At 41.9% G+C, this 14,074-nt stretch overlaps 1 long non-coding RNA gene across 1 annotated transcript in view; it reads right to left on the bottom strand.

Annotated features, from left to right (window-relative positions):
• Nucleotides 1–14,074, bottom strand: part of LOC309662635 — a 930,148-nt gene that overhangs the window by 268,524 nt on the left and 647,550 nt on the right. The gene's annotated exons all lie outside the window — the stretch shown is intronic.

Raw genomic sequence — 14,074 nt, 5'->3', positions numbered from 1 at the left:
CCATCTTTCCCTACTAGAAGTTACCACTCTTTTGACTTTGGGGATAATCATCTCCTTGCTTTTCTCTGTAGCTTTACTCCACGTCTGCACCCTTAAACAGAATGAATTTTGTATTAATGGATCGTACGGCGTGTATCTTGGGGGTCTTACATCTGTCACTCACCGTTACAGGCCTGATGTTCCTCTCTCTGCGTAACTAGAGCTCATTCATTCTCAAGGCTATCAGAGCATTCAGCAGATGACAGTGCCACAATGTATCCATTAGGGAGTATTTTTTGCACCCGATGTTTACAGTAGAGAATTCACTGAAGTCGATCAGTCCAACAGAGCTCATATTGGAAACAAACTGAAATGTTATGTACTGCTCTTTGCGGAAGCCTGATCTTGAATCAGCCCAGCCATCTGCCGTCCTTGGTCCACATCCAAGCTGCTGATGGCTGCTAAAGAAAAATTGCACAACTGAGTGAATTCATGTTACTACAGATCACGATCTTCAACCCCAGCTGGGCCCTCCTGAGAGCGAGTGATTCTGCGAGCCCCTCTTCAGCTTTCTATTCCATCCTCCGGTCCCAACTGCGTCAAAACGACACAGCTTTCTCCCTGCCCTGTCTCGGCATGCTCTCAGCGGATGACCTTGCCTGACGGTGGTCATTAGGTAGAAAGTCATTCATTTCTTAACTTGGCAATGATGACTCTTACTTGCATCCACACCCACCTTCCCTGCCATCTCTGGGGTCCAGCTGCCCTTCTTTCCTGGTTAACGCCTCCCCCTGTGCCCTCTCTCCACTTGGTAGCTCTGTCCTTGGCTCCCACTTCCCACCCCCAACCCCGAGTTTGACAATGTCTGTGAAAGGCCTTTGCCTTAATAACCTCATCTTCAGCATCCCTGCCACACTCCTGGGTCTTTTCAGGTCTCATCTGGATTATTACAGTCTTCCTAACTGGTCTGCGTTTTAGTTCAAGCTCTTTTCCTCTACCAAAGTCAGAATAATGTTTCTGAAATGCAAATCTGATTATATGAATCTGTGTTCATTTCCTAGGGCTGCCATAACAAATGACCTGTAACACGTGGCTGTATTCTCTTACAGTTCTGGAGGCCACAAGTCTGAGATCAAGGTGTCAGCAGGATTGGCTGCTCTGGAAGCTCTGGGGGAGAATCCATCCCATGTCCCTCTCTCAGCTCTGGTGGCCATCAGCCACCTTGGCTTGTGGGCCCACCACTCCAGTCTTTGCCTCCATCTTCACATGGAGTCTTGGTCTCTGAGTTTCGAACCTTCATCTCCTTTCTCTTTCAGGGACACGAGTCATTTGATTTAGGGCCCACTGTGAACCTGGATGATCTCATCTCAAGATCCTTACCTTAATTATATCTGCAAAAACCCTATTTCAAATAAGGTTGCATTCTGAGGTGCCAGGAGTTAGGACTTGGACATATATTTTGGGGGCTGCTGTCTACCTCACTACATGCTTCCTTGCTTAAAATCATCCAATGGAACCCCACTTCTCTTCTGGGTGTGAACTAAACCCCTCAGCCTGGAATACTTTCCCCAGCCTGTGCAGTCTTACCTGCTCTGCTGAGTACCCACATTCCTCCCCCTTTCTTAGTCCCTTCCACTCTCATGTCTTACTAAGTCTCTGCTCAGCAATGCCCTCCCTCCCTCTGGACTCCCCCATCTTTCTCCAAGTCCACAAAGTGCCATGTGTAGACGCACAACTAATAGAGCACAGAGGTGAAAACCGTCCCCAAAGCCAACCAGTGCAGTAGACTAGAAACGTGTGAAGTTTTATATGGAATGTTTAATCTTAAAAAAAAGAGTCAAAATATACCTACTCTTAAGTTACCTGTTGGTAGGGAAAAAAAACCCCAAAAATCTTCATTAAAGAATTTGATTGCTTATGAAAATGACAACTGCAATTTCCCATTACACAGAAATTACTGATAACTATCGACTAAGAAGGGGAAATATGAGTGTGGCCACGGAATTCGAAGATGTAACTGGTTATTATGGTAATACTTAAGTGGAATTTTGTTTGCACCTTAGGGCAAAATAACCGGACTGTGAGGTGAACAGTCTAGATAATCCTGTGTTTTAACAGCATATTTAAATTACAGCCCTGTTTACTTACAGGACTGAATGGCCAGTTGGACCAAAAAAATGTGGTTAGTACGGGCGGCAATTTCTGGAACTTCAGGTCATGAAGGAAAAGCAGATTTGGCATCTGGCAGGTGCCAGCAATGTAGGAACAAGATTTGCCATCAACACTGTGTTATGGATGACGTTTTATGGCTATCTGGTTTTATTCCATTTTTTTATATTTCTATTAAAAATTTTTTTTATTGTGGTAAAATATACACAACCCCAAATTTACCATTTTCACCATCTTTGTACAGTTCAGAGGCATTAAGTACTTTCACAATGATTTTATTTCACCTTCCTGAGGAATGCTAGAATGCATACAGCATAACTTAAAACTGGCTTGAAAGTGCAGACACTTGGCAGTCTGTTCTTTTTTAAACCTATGAGAGAAAGAAATCTTTATGTCCAATAATACATTTGAGAATTTGATAAACTATTTTCTTGATGGCCTCTCACTACAGAGAGAAGAAAAAAACTAGTTTATAAGCCTATGGACATGATGCAGGCTATTGTTTTTTCAGTGCATTTTGTGCTTTCTATTTTGGAGTGAGCTTTCTGGTTTGTAGGATAAAAGAATCTCAAAGTGGGCAAGACGTCAGGAAAATAAGACTAAATCATGGTACCGATCCAAATGGAGAGAGCCTGTGAGAACTTGATGAGTATCCGCGGGATTCTGGAAACCTTTCAAGTCCTCCTAATGCCTTCACTTGTAACTTAGGCTAGAAGCTGAAATAACAAGAGAACTTTGAAAATTCTGATGTCTCCAGATGGGGTGGAGTTATTTCAGTCTTCTGGATTTTGATGTTCATTTGGACATATTAACGTGCACACAATTAAAAAAAATTTTTTGTTCCAACAGAAAGATAATCCTCATTCTGCACAAAACATCTTTCGAGCAATCATTAAATAACAGATCGATGAAGTGCTTCGAATCTTCAGCTCAGCAAGTGAATTAATTTGAAAAAGAATGACATAAAGGTTCTCTGTTCTTTCTGTGAGGAAGTTTCGCCCAAATGATTTTTCAAGATGAGCAAAAGAAAAAAAAATGCATAATTGCAGCTGTCACTAGATCATTTTCTCCTTCATTTTTGGGGTCTATTCTTACTTGTTCGAATTGTGTAGACAGCTTTGATCATGCTGCCGTTGCCAAGCAATTCACTCATCTGCTGAGTCCCCTACTGCCAAACCGAACTGTTCTCTCACCAGACGATACTTTGTTCCAAACAATCCGATTTTCATCCTGTGCTTTGAACTCTGTTACCACTGCCTTAAGAAGAGAGAATACTTTCGGAATTTTTTGACTATAGGAAACAGAACACATGAAGCTTGGTTTTCTCAACTTGGATTTTTATGTGGATTCCCAGACAGCTCTCATGTTCTAAAATTACTCTTTGGTCATCTCACTATGTGTTCCCTAATTCTGCATTTCAGTGCTTCCAGAAGGGCTGCCCTCCTTTCCCCTGAAGGCAGAAAGGGCACAGTCACTATCTTTCCCCCCCGCACAGGAATAAGAAAAATTATTTGTAGTCCATTTTTATCATGACTCTTGTGTGGACTCTTTCTTCTCTGTGTAAGGTGTTTCTAGTGCCTTGGTGGAACAACACACTTTTTTTTTTTTCTTTTTCAAAGCAAAACCTTCTTAAAAGAAAGATTGCTTCTGCGTTTCAACTTGCGGACTCATTGGTTGGTGATGGCATTGCTGACTCGTGCTGAGGGGTGCAGCCTGGGATTCTGCATGACCCCTGGCAGCCCTTGGGCTGGATAAATTTAGCATTAATTGATTTCCCAGGCCAGTGAGTGTGCACACACCAGCAATTTTCAGAACCAATGAAATAATGAAGTGAGGCAACCAAGCTGACTGGAGGGCATCGGAGAGCATCCCCTCCTTTCGCTGCCTCCCACTTGAATTTTTACTGAACAGGAAAATTCAGGGGCCGAGGAATGGGTGGCCAGATAAATTACAGGACACCTAGTTACATGTGAATTTTGGACACACAGCGAATGATGTTTTAATATCAAGCACATCCCAAATATTGCTTGGGATATACTTAGAATGAGCCGAAAGTCTATTATCTCACATTTCACTTGAGTGAAACTGGAGCCTTCATTGAAAAACTCATTCTTTATTTCTTTTTCTCTTCTCACTTATCATGCCCTTTAGACCTACAGGGACCAAGTGACTATCAAGCTGTTGAACTGTTACTAGTCTGAATTGTTATGTGAGGTAGACTTCTAAGGCTTCATATGAAGAAAAAAAAAAAAAAGATGCCAGCTTCCTAAGACTTTAATATGAAAAGACAAAGTTTCTCATTAATAACTTTAGTTATCAATATTAGGTCATATGTTGAAGTCATACCATTTTGCATCTACTGGGCTAAAATATATTATTAAAATTAACTTGTTTTTAATTTTTAATATGGCTACTAAACCATTTAGGATTATATACGTGGTCTGCATTATATTTCTGTTAGATGACATGGCTTTAAAGCAGGGATTGGCCAACGTGTTTTGTCAAGGGCCGGTCTTGTGAGCTCTGTGGTAGACAGACAGGATCTCTGTTGAAAATTCGCAACTTCATCCGACCTCGTAGCCTTTGACGATATGTAAAACAAATGGGTGTGGCCGAGTGCCAATAAAACTTTATTTATAAAAATAGGCGTGGCTTATTTGGCCCAAGGGTGTAGTTTGCTGATCCCTGCTTGAGAGACTTGGGGTTTTTATTTATAATTTTTAAATGAAGTATCTACATGACTCTTAGTCTCATGGTTTGGACAGAGGGAGAAAATACTTGTAAGCGGACAATTTATCTTTCTCAGGGTGGTCTGACTACTAAATAGGAAATTGTTGACGGTTTATTGCTTTTTTTTAATAAGGGAGAAGAAAAAGCACGGGTATAGCCACTCATATGGGGGCTCTTCCTTGTGTCAAAGCCTCCTGGATACCCACCCACACAGGGAAGCGTAGGTCGGCTGTCATCCATTCTGCAGAGGCAGTGAGGGCCCGGGATACACACTTTTTGTCCCAAGTGCTGCAGAAGTGTGAGGGCATGCTTCACCCACAGTCCATGTGAGAAACTGCAACTCCCTCTAACAGATGTTAAAGACAGGAAACAACAGACATGGGGGCTTTCATGCTGGTAAAGCGAAAGGAATTTTTACAAAGGGCTATAGAAGTAGTAAATCCCTTTTCTCACCCAATTAAAATGTTTTATTTACTGAGAGCATGGCATGATGTAATTTTATAAGAACTTACTTCCATGTGATTGGGAAATGCCTTGAAATGTAAAACCTTTCAGGATCACATTAAAACAAACAAACAAACAAACAAAAAAAAACCAGTGACAGGCACAGATACATTTTGGGAGGTGAGCTGGGGAACAAGAGGCATCAGTCGTGACTGGTAAATAAATGAGGTGCTTGTATGTTTCTTTTACTGACGAGGGAGGCTCAGAAGTAGTTCTGGAATAAAATCATCATCCATGAAAGTGTAATCCCAAGAAGTTTATAAATTAAAGTTTGATTTATTACCTGATTCATGCTCTTCTTTTCAGGGCTGAGGGAAACTGGAAACAGTTTATGTCCCTTCAGTTTTGCAGTCCGTGAAATGTGCCTCAGTGACAATGTTTAAGTTGAATTTCCATTTCCATTGTTATTTTTCCTTTTGGCACTGGTGTGTAAATGTAATTTCGCTGCAACTGAAGTACTTGCTTAAGTAGCTGGGAACTCCTGTGGGATTAGGTTAGGGCTGGCGATGGGGTGCACTTTTCAGACCTAAGAGCTTTCAGCCTTTGGGGATTCCAGTGAATGGCTTGTACACGAGTGCCTATTTGGGGGCACCTGTTCCATCTCTTGCTTTTGATTACTTTGTCAAAAATCTCGATATTCTCCTGGAAGAAAAGAAAGTAAAATTTAGTGGATACTACTGTGTAATGGGCACTTAATGTAGGGCTTTACATATATTTCACTATCAAAATTACCCTTTGACTACTAATAAGATACAAAATCTATAGTAATATAAAACATACAAAATACTTGGTAATATAAAGTAATACAATACCTTTAAAAATAGTCCATTTTATTCTCTCCCTAAACCGTATATCATTAAAACTGCTTTCCAAGTGATATAAATTGAGGCACAAATCATCAGTCTAATAAGTTCTAAATCATCTGTTGCCTTTTAGAAATTGTTGGTGGGATCTTTGTTTTAACACAGCTGCCACTAACAAAATAATGCCAGGTTTTGATAGGGGCAACTGCGTTAAGCTACTCCAGGAATGCAATGTACTGAATGTTGATGTCCTCCTCCTAAATTCGTATGTTGAGATCTAACTCCCAAGGTAGTGGTATTTGGAGGTGGGGCTTTTGACAGGTAATTAGGTCATGAGGCTGGAGCCCTCATGAATGGGATTAGTGCCCTTATAAAAGAGACCCTAGAGACTTCCCTCTCCTCTCTTGTCATGTGAGGACACAGGGAGAAGGTGCCTTCTATGAACCAGGAAACAGGCCCTCACCGGATACCAAATCTGCTAGCACCTTGATCTTGGACTTCCCAGCCTCCAGAACAGTGAGAAATAAATGTCTGTTGTTTACAAGCTGCCCAGTCTATGGTACTTTGTTAGAGGAGCCCAAAGGGACTGGGCCAAGGGACTTCCCCTTAAAATGATAGACCCTAATGGGTCCTAGGGCCGGGGGGTGTGTTTCAGCTGCAGTGGGTGTGGGTGTGTTGCCTGCAGGTCAGTGCCAGGGGTCTCACCTGGACGGCTGTCTCAGCCTTGCCCAAATGCCACCACAAAAGCAGCCTGCCCCCAGACCTGTCCCGTGCCCCTCCAATGTAGTGAGTCTCCACAGCAGCAGGAGGCCGCCACACCTGCCTGGCCACTGACACCTGTGCCCACTCAGTGGATTCTAGGAGCTTCCGACGTCAGTACAGAATGTGCTTCCAGAGCCTTTACAGAAGTCTGAGATTCAGTTAAGAATCATGCCCTGCATTTGGCTATGACTTTGTAATCTCCTTTAATCTAGAACAGTCTGTCTGCCTTCAGTTTTTCTTTTATGCCACTGACGTTTTTGAAGAGTCCTGGCTTGTTGTCTTCTATAATGTCCCATGGTCTGTATTTGTCTGCCTCTCTCCTCATGATTCCATGCAGGTTGGACAATTTTGGCAAGAACACTGAAGAGGTGTTACTGTGTCCCTTTCATTGAGTTATACCGGGGTATCTAATGCTCAAGTTGACTTTTTACTGCTTTTGCTGAGCTTGGTTAGTTGGTTAGGGCTGCGCCCACTCAATATCCTTGTCATGCAAGCACCTTCTTTCCTGTGTAAGGAATGAGTCAATGGGGGGCAGGGGGGTGATATTTTGGGACTGTGAAGATCTGTTCACACCCATCCCCTAACTGTTCCTGTTTGAAGTACTACACTGCTGGTTACAGAATGGTGAATTACTAATTTGATCATTTCTTTTATAAATTATTCTTTTTTCATTTCCCCTTCAGCTTTATTAAGATATAATTGACACATTAACACTGTGTGAGGTCTTCTGCAAGTTCTTAGCTAAAATTCCCTAAGAAGAAGAGCTTGACTTCTGTACCCCAACTTTTGTGCATCATTAGAGCCTCATGGTTTTTTTTCTTTTTTTGGTAATTGTTGTTGTTGTTGTTGTTGTTTTGGTTACATGTGTTGTAATCAATTAGCATTATTATTCTTTTGGATGCTCAAACTGTCCCCGAATTGGCCAGTGGGGGTCCTTTTGGCCACCATCAATATTAAAAGGCAGATTCCTGCCCACCCCAAGCCTCCTACATGTGACGTGGTTAAAAGAACTACATATGGAATTGATGTTTTTGATATTACTGTGTTTTCATGCCTTAGCCAGGATTTACAGCATTTAATTTGTCAAAGATTAACATCTTGGGCAAAGTTGACCTGGACCACAGGGAAATTTTGTGTTGATAAAACACTGTGGTTTACCTATTTAAGTCAAGACTCAAGTTTGCTGAAAATTTTATGACAGCAGAAATTCACTGACCAACCCCAAAATGTTTACATCAACATATGAGACAAAGCCCCAGCTCTTAGTGGTTTGAGAAGAAAGGCATTTTATTAAAAAGTCACAGCAATCTACAAATTTCAATTGGATACAAATACTTCTTGTGGTATTTCCAGTGTGTGTGCATTACTCCACTGTAGGTGGTGCGTGTCCGTGTGTGTGTGTGAGAGACACTGCTCCAGTGAAGACAGTGTGCATGCTTGTGTGTGCCCACTTCTCCATGTATGTCCCTCTGTGTCTGTGTATGTGGCCGTGCATGTGTACAATGCTCCATCTGAGATAGCATGTCAGTGTGTGTGTGCGGGCACATGTGTGTGCTTCACTGTAAGGTACTTCAGCTCATGAGAAGCTCCTCGGCTCTGGATGATGATGATCTCAATTCACTTTGTAAAAGTAATTTCACTCTTTCCTGCATTTCTTTCATGCACAAGGTCACTGAATATGATTTCCCTCAAATTTTATGAAAAAAATGTTCTTCCCTTACTGTTATTTGAGGGGCTGTTTCTTTGTATTTGCATATCCCTGATGCAACACAGGGGCACTTCTGCCGCCTGATATGCACACTTCACAAGCTGAGCCTGAATCTAATGAAATGATTGAGGTTAGCTTCCATGAGGCAAAAATCTTCGGTCTAAACTCATCTTAGAACTGGAGTAAAATGAATCTGGGAAAAATTACTCAGAGCTGCTTGTGTGGTTCCCGTTGCAGTCTCTTCTGAGACTGGGAGGTGGAGGGAATCATGAGTTCGGTAATGTATTACAGAAATGTGGCCTTGTTTGTGCTTGATTATGTTGATAGCAGTGTAATTTAGTGCAGAGTATGAGCTGTGTTAGAAATGTTAAAGCTTCTGATACAGCCAAGATTTTCCCTTTGCTTCCTTGTTCATCAGGCTCAAAAAGCACTAGAACCTTTTGCTAAGTTAGTGAAATATCAAGAGGAAAAACTACAGCATGTAAAAATAGCAAGAGAATAGAACAGTAGGTCAGAGAGTTAAAATACGTTTTGCAATCGAGTATGTGCAACCTTCCTTTTCTTTCCAAAGATCCTTTGTGGTCTCTTTCCCTGGGTTTCCACTGCATCAGGGAGGGGAGGCCATGTGATGGTGCAGTAACTGACAACCCCAGGGACTGACGACTCAGCTTTTTTCTTGCTCTTGCTACATGTCACTGCAAGTTGGCCCGAGGCCTCTGCTACAATGGTCACGTGGAGACTGAAGTTGATGGAGACAGGGAGGTGGGGGGGGGGGGGAAATGACAACCCCACTGTAAAGCATCCCCCTAAAATGTCATGTTTCTCACTTTCATGGGGGAAACAAGTCACAGGGCCAGACCTGAGTTCAACGAGGTGGGGATGTTTCATCCTTCCTCAGGGAGTACTGCTCACCTTGAAATACGGGTGAGCACTACTGCAGATACCACATTAGTTATCAGGATCTAATACACTGAAGGGCTTGAAATATATGACATAATCATGCCAACGGCAAGCCTGTTCCATCCAGGTTAGTAACAAATACCCTACATTTAAGGTGTGCTGAGAAGCCAGACATAATATGCTCTAAACCATGATGTCACCCCCATCGTCTTTGCTCATTTTTTCCCCGTGAGTGATCAAATACTTGGACTTCTTTGAATATATCTTAGTATCTAGGTCCTAAATGTTTCACTCGTGATTTTTTGTAAGAGGTTGTTTTTTTTTGTTTGTTTGTTTTTTAAAGGAGGGGGAATTACCTTCTAAATATAGAAGGAATAGATTTTCATTGTTAAGAATTTAGGAAATGCAGAAAAAGATTAAAAAATAATAAAATATGCTATCAGAGACTTTCAGTTTAGGGGACACACACACAGAGCACAGAAGCCACTGAATTAGAACAAACAAAAAAGACAGCCCATTTTAAAGGAATTTGTATTCCTTTGATTATTAAAAGGGTTCTGAACATTTTCCCACTGGATGTTTAGAACTGTATGTATAATGTTTATTCTCTTACGTTTTCCTGTTCTTTTCTGTGCAGGGCTATTTTGAGTGTGACAGAAACCCAATTCTAAGTGGCACTGGTGACAAAGAGTATTGGCTCAAGTAAGTGAGGACAGAGGTGCAGGTGGTTTCTGGAGCAGCTGGAAACAAGGATTTCAGGCCACCGGTTCTCACGGACATGCCTCATCCATCACCTCTGTTTCCTTTGTTAGGCTGGCTTTGTTCTGTCCCACTTGAGCTGCTTCCCCTGCCTAGCAGTGGACATGGAGGCCAGGGTGTCCCAGGCTTAGGTCGTTGGCTATCCCAACAGGGAGGGATTCCGTCAGACCCAGTGGACCTGGCTTGGTCCCAAAGGGCAGCTGTGGGATCAATCAATGGTGGATGGCTTGTTGGAACCAGATGGTTGGGATGGGAGAGGTGGGTACCAGAAAAGGGGTGCTTGTTCCACGAGAAAGGAGGGGCACTGGGCATGCTCTTCACCACTTCACCTTATAAGAAAGAATTTTTCACTTAAACAAATGCTACATTAACACGTATTAGCTGCTGGATTATCAAATAATGTATGGCAAGGTAAGGTCCATCTCACGTGTCACTTGCAGATGCCTCCCAGAGGTACGCATTACTGGTTGGTGTATGCCCTTGTCAATCATTTTCTGTGCACTTATACAGGTATCTATGTGTAGAAGCCCTCCAGATCTGACTAGGTGTTTTGGGGGAGATGTGAGTGGATGATGGGTAAGTTTTCTAGGCCTGCTGTAACGAAGTACCACAATCTGGGTGGCCTAAAACAACAGAAATGTATTGTCTTGAAGTTCTGGAAGCCAGAAGTCCAAAATCAAGGTTCTGGCCAGGCCATGCTCCCTCTGAAGCTTCTAGGGGAGGATCCTTCCTTGCCTCTTCCAGTTTCTGTGGTTTGCCGTCCATCTTTGGCTTTCCTTGGCCTGGAGATCACTCCGGTCACATGGCCACCTTCTCCCAATGTGCCTTCACATCATCTCCCTCTGTGTGCATCTGTCTCCGTGTCCATATTTTCCCCTTCTATAAGGACACCAGTCATATTGGATTAGGACCCAGCCTAATCACTTCCATTTAACTTGGCTACCTTGATAAAGACCCTATTTTAAAATAACGTCACATTCTGAGGTACTGGGGGGTTAGGACTTGTCTTTTTGGGGGGACAAAATTCAGTCCATGACAAGTTAAAAATATGATTTCAAAAAAACTCAGCGGTAACTTCATGTACATATTGCTTTGCAAGTTGTTTCTTTTGGGTGAAAATAATCTTGGAGTGCTGTCAACATCAATACATTCACTTCTGCTTCATCCTACATAATTGCTGCACAGTTTCTATAGTGTGGCCTTTTGACGTACAGTCTTGTGAACAACTGCAAGTATTTCGCTAAGGTGAACATCAAGAATTTTAATTGTGGGGTCAAAGGGCCTGTGTACTTAATCTTAATAGATGTTGTCAATTGCCCTTCAGAATCCCCCCAGCCACCCCCAAAATGATCAGGGCTCAAGGGTACCTTGTCCACCTATCTTCACTAAGACTGGATATGACTCACTGTTTCACTCAGTTTTTTCCCAAACTGAAATGGTATTTCGTTATGTTTTTAATTTCACTATTTACTAGTTAGGTTGAATATCTTTTCACTCTTTTTTCAGCTTTGTCTATTTCCTGCTCTGTAAAGCAGCAATTTGTAGCCGTTCCTTTTCAGTTTGTTCTACTGAACTGTTGGTGGCTTTCCCACAGATTTGTGACAGTTCTTTAGGTATCAAGCACATTAACCTCTTTGTTATTTTTTTTGCAATGTTTTCCCTTATTGTCCTTTTAAAGATATTTTAAATATAGTAAAATCTATAGACCTTTTCCGTGTGATTTCTCCTGTTGCTTTTATGCATCGCAGTTCTTTGCACAGACTTATATGGCTTCGTTGTCAACATCTAGCATTTTCATCTGTCTGGCTGAGTCCTAACTCTGGTGGTCTCAAGGGACAAGATCAGAGTTTTGGCAGACTTTTTCTGAAAAGGGCCTGATTGTAAATATTCTAAGTTTTGAGAGCCATATGGCTCTGTGGCAACGACTTAACTCTGCTGTTGTAGCCGGAAAGCAACCACAGGCAACACCTAAATGAATGGGCGTGTCAGTGTTCCAATCGAACATTATTATTATTATTATTTTACAAAAACAGGCAGCAGGCTGTAATTTGCCAACCCTTGGACTAGACATAGGCAAATCTCCTATTCAGCCAGATTATTTAGGCACACCAGCGTCCTTTATTTAGAAACAGTGAACACACAGTAGAGTTGTTACAAAATCAAACGGACCACAATCAATTAATGACTCGCTTCAAAATAGTTTTTTGCACACACGGACTCAACAAATAACATGGTATGCGACTGTACGTAAGCCGTGTTTCCTTCTAGTCATTTGGGTCTGAGATTCCTTCATTTGTCAAAAGACAAACGGATGACTGCAGTGCAAGGGGCCTGATACATGCCTCTCAGGCTGGCTGTCTGAGATTCTATTTTGCAAAGAAAAAGAAACATTGATATGGTTATTCTGCTGACTTGGGAAAACCGGTAGCTTCAGATAAAGAGGATTAGCTGTTGTTTTAGGAAATAAACATCTTAGTGACACAATTAATGTAAAGGCACTTATGGAGTTGATGACATTTCACCACAAATGGACGCTCTTCTTTTAAAACTTTTGCTTTGTTCACTGAATGGTTACAAATGGATGAGACAGCATGCAGCACATCTCCTGCCAGTACCTATGTCAGACCCTGGCCCTTCCCAAATTCTTCTTGGCTTGTCAGGGAGCCCTGAAGAGCCAAAGGTGCTGAGGTTTGGGAGCCTCTAGGTTACGGGTCACCTGGAGTACTGGTAACACACAGATCAGTGCGTCTGCAGATCCTGGTTCCTCCCTGGCTACAGGAGGGGTACCATGCAGCTTGTCAGAGGAATTAGCAAGTTCCCGGTCCCACGTTAGTCTCCTGAATCAAACTCTCTGGGGAGTGGTTTCTGGGAATCAGCACTGAGACAAGAACCCTCTGTGATCCTTCTGAGGTACCCTTACCACCTGAGAGCCCCGCACGTGAGGTTTCATGTCCCACAATTAACTTGCCGTGACTCTAATCAACTGCAGGAGATATCCACTCGAATTATCCATTTTAATGTCCAGGGCAAAGAATGTTGGGGATATTTATGTCTCATTCTAGGAAATGACTCAGTGGAAAAACTGACTTTATGTTTTCAACTTAACTCCATCTTCCTGGCTTGGTTATTACAACCATATCAAAATTCTGTCTCTAAAATGTTCTGATGGTTACTAAGACCAGGACTGTTACTAAAATTAACTCTGATGGTCCAAGTTTTCTTTATTTTACTCCTAATCTCTCTTGGTAATATTAACTTCAAGTTATTTTAGAAAAAACACAACGAAACAAACACAAAACAATCAAGCAAAAATAAACATTTTTTTTAATAACATTTTTTAATTGGCATTTTTTTAAAGAAAGAAAATTCTGCACCACTATCCATGATAGAACCAGACTGAGGAGGGGGAAAATGAATTATGCGTGACAATGTTTTTCTCTTGCATGACTCTTTTGATCATATTTTCTTAGTAGTATTGCTTCAAAGGGAAATCATATTGCTTGCATGTTTAACGTCACCTCGCGTAAATTAAATTGGCCTGGACTTGTTAAAGTATTTAGAGACTCTGTTATAACACAACACGTTTTCTTAAATATTTGTGTTTTCATCTGTCTTCGTAATTGGGCTCTCAGCTGCCAGAGGGCAGCTCATGTCTTATTTGTCTTTCTGGAGCCATACCTGGCATGACATCTGCCCTTAACATACATCTCTGAAAGCTTGATGTTTGTGTGGAAGAAGGATCATCTTCGTGGAAAATTCC

Source organism: Balaenoptera physalus (genome assembly GCF_965194825.1).
Source record: "Balaenoptera physalus genome assembly, chromosome: 6".
Taxonomy (NCBI): Eukaryota; Metazoa; Chordata; class Mammalia; order Artiodactyla; family Balaenopteridae; genus Balaenoptera; species Balaenoptera physalus.
The sequence above is the reverse complement of the archived record's forward strand: the minus strand, read 5'-3'. Positions and strand labels throughout refer to the sequence as shown.